Source organism: Galeopterus variegatus, unplaced genomic scaffold, assembly GCF_000696425.1.
Source record: "Galeopterus variegatus unplaced genomic scaffold, G_variegatus-3.0.2 Scaffold4703, whole genome shotgun sequence".
Taxonomy (NCBI): Eukaryota; Metazoa; Chordata; class Mammalia; order Dermoptera; family Cynocephalidae; genus Galeopterus; species Galeopterus variegatus.
The window spans coordinates 98509-104186 of record NW_007730814.1 but is presented as its reverse complement, the minus strand read 5'-3'; the positions used below and the strand labels follow the sequence as shown (position 1 = coordinate 104186).

The following is a 5678-nucleotide window of genomic DNA, read 5'->3' as shown; positions in this document are numbered from 1 at the left end:
AGAAGTGGTTTTGCAATGCTTCCCTGACACTTCTAGCTGGGACACCTCCACTCTGTGTCTCAAGCTCCTCATCAGTCAAGTGGAACAAACAATTGTCACCATTTACAAGGTGAAAGTAAAGTGAGGCCTGGACATATCATATATAACATGTCTAGTTCTGTGCCAGCATCATTTCCAATACTCAATATGTGCTGGATGGGGCTGGCTGGTTAGCTCAGTTGGTTAGAGCATGTTGCTGGTAACACCAAGGTCCAGGGTTCAATCCCTGTACCAGCCAGCCAAAAAAAATTATATATCTCTCTATGTGCTGGCTGATCAGGTACGACTTTAGAAATCCAACATCTAGTAGATTGAATCTGTCAAAATGTTGGCTCCATTGGCAAAGCTAATCAAAGGGGGTGTTATGGACTGAACTCTGTCCCCCCCAAATTCACAGGTTGAGGCCCTAACCCCCAATGTGACTCTATTTGAAGGCAGGGTCTTTTAGGAGGTGATTAAGGTTAAATGAGTTTATAAGGGTGGGGCCCTAATCCAATAGAACTGGTGTCCTTACAAGAAGAGGAAGAGATGTCAGAAGTGTAGATGCACAGAAAAGAGACCATGTCAGGACACAGCAAGAAGACAGCTGTCCATACACCAAGGAGAGAGCCCTCACCAGAAACCAACCCTGCCAGCACCTTGATCTTGGACTTCCAGCCTCCAGAACTGTGGGAAAATAAATCTCTGTTGTTTAAGCCACCCAGCCCATGGCATTTTGTGATGGCAGCCCTAGCAGACAAAGACTGAGAGTCTTCAGTCCCATCTGTCACTTCCTGCTTCCAGGGTTTTCATATCCCTGGCACTTGCAGCCTGTTCAGGGTGCTTAAGGGACAGCACTCAGGCCTCAAAGCTTCACAGGTACTGGTAGGACACTCTTGGTGTGATTAGACAGCGAGTGCCATGGGGACTTGTCTGCTCCAGACCTTCTTAGAATGATGGTCAAGTAAGAGAACCAATTCATACTGTACCAAGAAATGGGTTCACAGCAATTCATCCTTCCCCTTACCTCATGGAGAAGGTGAATGGTTGCCCCCAAAAGCTACATCCATGTCCCAACTCCAGGAACCTGTGAAAAGGACCTTATTCTGGAAAACGGTCTTTACAGATGTACTAAATTAAGGATCTCAAGGTAAGATCATGGATTATCTGGGTGGGTCCTAAACCTAATGTCAAGTGTCTATAAAAGAGAGGCAGAGGGAGACTTGAGACACAGGGGAGAAGGCCATGTGAAACGGAGGCAGAGACTGGAGAGAGGCTGCCACAGCCAAAGAACGCCTGGACCCACCAGAAGCTGGAAAAGGCAAGAACAGAATCTGCCCCCAAGCAGAGAGAGCCCGGCCCTGCCAGCACCTTGATTTCAGACTTCTAACCTCCAGAACTATAACAGAATACATTTCTGTTGTTTCAAGCCACCCAGATTGTGGACATTTGTTACAGCAGCCCCTGATGCAGCTCCCCATCCCCTGCTAGTTCAAGGTCTAATCTTAGATTGACCGACAGCTGTAATCATCAACAGCAAATACCATCATAACACAATGTTCCTGATAACAACAGCTCCCATTTCTTAAGGATTTTCCTTGTAGACATTGTGGTACGTGAGCTACATCATTATCTCTTTCCAGATGAAGAAAATGAAACTCAGAGAGGTGAGATGATTGGTTCAAGATCATGAAGCTTATATCTGGCAATGCCAAGGTCATGAAGCTTATACCTTGTGGTGCCAGAATGAGAGATGAGCCCGTGTGACTCCAGCACCGGTGGGATGTTGAATCAGATCTCAAGGTACAACAACAAAACGCTGTGTAATCCCCACTTGTGGCATGAAAACTACAAGTGGAAGCTGATGTAACCAAACCCCAGCACAGCGAAGGAAAAGGGCTGGGTCTTTGGGGTTTGTGACGATAGGATTTTATCTCAGCGATTCCTCACTGCTCATCCATTCTGCAAACCTCTCTCGTGTCCTGAGATGAGAAGTCACCACTATGGAACTAGTCTGTACACTTAACTTTAATCCCCAACAATCTGACACATAGTAGGTGCTTAATAAATACCTGCTGAATTGAATTAGCTTACAGACAGGGAAACTGAGGCCCAGAGAGGGGAAGGGTCTTACCCAAGCTCACACATGGGACCAGAACCTGAGCCTCTGAATCTTGGGCCAAGGTTTATTTTACTGCTCACCATGCTGCTTCCTGAGGAGCTCCTGGAAGACAGGTGGGATTCCAAGTGACAGAACCATGGGGATGAGAGGCATCTTTGATGGAAGGAACAGCATGGACAGATGCACAGAGGCAGGCAGTTGGGAGGCATGTTTGCAGGCAGGACCTGCTCAGTCGGCCTGGGCACTGGCCTTTCTTCCTCTCCCCTCTTGAAGGTCACACACTCAATGCTCTGAGCTACAAAGGTTTTAGATGTTTTTCCTCAATGTCACTGTAATGTACCCAGAAGGAAAATAATGGAAATTTCCTAACTTCAAAAGAGTGGTCCCGGTTTTTCTTGCTCTCTTCTTGTACATCTTGAAGTTAAATGGAATATTGAAATGCTTGAGCTAGGGGTAGGAAAAAACAAGTCCCAGTCACATTAATTAAGTGCCATTACAAATGACGGTAGAGTAAGTCCACATCTGGGAGACATCATTCCAGGGCAAAGCAGGTGTATTAGTCTCCTAGGGCTGCTATAACAAATTACCATAAACTTGGTAGTTTAAAATAACAGAAATTTATTATCTCACAGTTCTAGAGGCCAGAAGTTCAAAAATAAGGTGTTGATAGGGCCCAGCCACCCCTGAAGGCACTAGGGGAGAATCCTGCCTGGCCTCTTCCAGCTTCCGGTGGCTCCTGGTGTTCCTTGGCTGGTGGCAGCACGACGTTCTCCTCTGTCTTCTTCCCTTCCCAGCTTCAAATCTTCTGCCATTCTCTTATGAGGACACCGGTCAGTGGACTTGGGGCCCACCCTAAAACCAGGATGATCCCATTTTGAGATCCTTAACTTAATTACATCTACCAAGACCCTTTTTACAAGCAAAGTCATATTCACAGGACCTGGGGGTTATGTCTTGGACGTATCTTTTGGGGGACACAATCCAACTCACTATAGGAGGAGAGAATGGAGGCGCAGTGCTCCTGGAGACCCTATGTTTTCCCTAAAGAACATGAACTAAATGGCCCAGAAAGGCCTTCTGAGAGATGGCCAGCTCAGGGGCCTGTATTGTAAGGGACGCCCAGAGCCTTGTCACCCAGGGTCTGGCCAGACAATAGGTCTCAGGCCACACCACTGACCAGGCAGGGTACAAACAGATATGCCCACCTGTCCCATGAAGCAATCTAGATGTGGAAGAGACCAGTAAAATATGTCAGAGCTAAAGGGACACTGCCAAACACAGGCCAAAGTCCTCGTGCCACTAGGGATTCTAGAACTGGTTACCCGGTGTGCTCACAGGCATCACATCATGTGAGCCTCTCAACAGGCAGACAAGGCGGGATGAATGACTCTCCTTAACAGATGAGGAAACTGAGGCCCAGAGGCGTTCAGTGGGGTGTCCGAGGTTCCCTGAGCCGGGAGGTGGTGGAGGCCTGACTGCTGATAACTAAGCCGGTTAGTTCTCCCTTCTTCCCCATTCCTCCCACCCCAGGTTTTGTTTTTTTGGTTTTTGGGGGGTTTTTGGCAGCTGGCCAGTAAGGGGGTTAGAACCCTTGACCTTGGTTTTATCAGCACCACCATCTAACCAAGTGAGCTGACCGCCCAGCCCTTTAGTCCTAATTCAAAGCCTAACTTTGCAATACTCAGAATGGGGTGGGTGCGGTCGATGTTGTATCTGAAGATGAACCCCTGACCTCCCCCTCCCATGCCCAGCCCCGTTTCTTGAGACAAGAGTTCCCCTCAAAGCCCCAAGGAAGGGGAAAGTCCTGCCTGTTCTTTTGGTTTGTGCTCAGAGAAGCAGCCCCACCTTCCCCGCCCCACTGCTGAGCTCAGAGAAGGGCTTGCACCCCACCCAGAAGAGCACTTCCCCTGGGCCTGAAAGCTCAGGCCGTGGCAGGCAGAGTCAAGCCACCTTATCCAGAAGAAAGGTAGTCTACTCTGCAAGACTGGAGGGCCAGGAGACCGCGGCATCCAGGCTCCTGTACAGCAGCATTCCTGTGCTGGTGGATCACAGGGGACCCACCACGGTCCCTGACTGCCCCTCACCCATTCTCGCTCACCCCCTAGCTTGCTAAGCGTGGTGGGGAAGGAACACTTGCCCCAAAGGGAGGCTGCCCCAGCGAGAGTTTATGTGCCCAAATCACTCCTAGTCTGCAAGAAGCTTGATGTACACTCACTGTCTTCATCACCAAAACTGACCTGAGATGAAGCAGCTTAAAAATAAATCCACACCAGTGAGGGAGGGTAACTCCTCCCAGGCTTGCCTTTGACCAGAGGTTTTGAATGGAAATAATCCCTCTAGACATGAAGGGGCCGAGATTCTATAGGAATGTCACAGAAATCTGTACAGAGGTGGGGGAGAGCAGAGACAACAGATGTTTGGGGCAGATCTGCTTAGTGGTCGCTGGCAGAAATGAAGTTTGACTTATTTTCAGAGACAGGTATCATGGCAGTGTGGACATGTTCAAGGGTCTAAACAAACTCTTAGAAGCCCCAAGAAACCAGGCCAATGTCTCTGAGATCTGAGGACAGCTAGAGTGGCCCAAGAAGGCTGCCTGCAGAAAGTGGCATTTGGAGGACTTTGTCACCGGGAAGGGCTCCAGTTTGGGCCGTCGCCTAACGCTGAAACCAGCACACTGCCATATCCAGGAAAAGCAGCTACACCCTTGAGTGCGGACAGAACCAGATACAAATGGAAAGTCCCAGGGCTTGGAAAACTTTTGCTTTTCTGCTCTTCCCTTTTGGCTGTGTGATCTTAGGAAAGCAGCTTAACCTCTCTGATCCAGTTCCTTCCTCCATAAAATGGGAAGAACAGTCCCTGCCATGCTAACATTCCATGGTGGTTGCAGGGACAGGGAGTTGACAGCAGTGAAGGGATCCTTTCTATAAGCTGTAAGATGCTGCACACATGCCCGGGCCAGTTCCCATGAGGCAGGACTAGTGCTAAGGCTGGAGAGGGGTCCGGAGCATCGGGGAACCTTGACATGTCTACTGCCAAGAACTACAGCATCTGGAAAAGTTACTTTGATGAATCTGGCTACCAGGCCACAAATCATCGTGTTTTAAAACCCCTTCCAAAAGCCAAAAATCAAAAACAAAACACCCTTCTCTGCAGAAGGCTCTGCACGATTTGTGTTTCTGTCCTCCTGTCCTCTGATGCAAGTGGAGAAGATGCCAACCAGATGCCCATGAGATACGGCCCCACAGGCCTCCCTGGGCAGGAAAGGCCTGTGGCTGACAGTGGCCGTGAATGCTGTGTCAGCACGACCCCGGCCATCTTCAGGGGTCTGGGAGGGGAGGGAAACCTATTCTGTAGGTTTGAATATTTCACATTAAAGAGGTGGCTTTAATCCCATTCCAGAGTGACAGAAGAAGCATCTGCTCTATGATAACATTGGGGGACATGATCACACCTCTTAGCATTGGACAGATCATCTAGTCAACAAATCAACAGAGTAACCATTACTCTTTCAGAGGGAGAGAAGAAATCTAGGGTAATT

At 48.8% G+C, this 5678-nt stretch overlaps 1 non-coding gene across 1 annotated transcript; it reads left to right on the top strand.

Annotated features, from left to right (window-relative positions):
• The first annotated feature begins 203 nt into the window (after window positions 1-203).
• On the top strand, window positions 204-277 carry TRNAT-GGU. Its single transcript has one exon. It is a non-coding gene; the product is annotated as a tRNA-Thr (tRNA).
• Window positions 278-5678: the final 5401 nt, after the last annotated feature.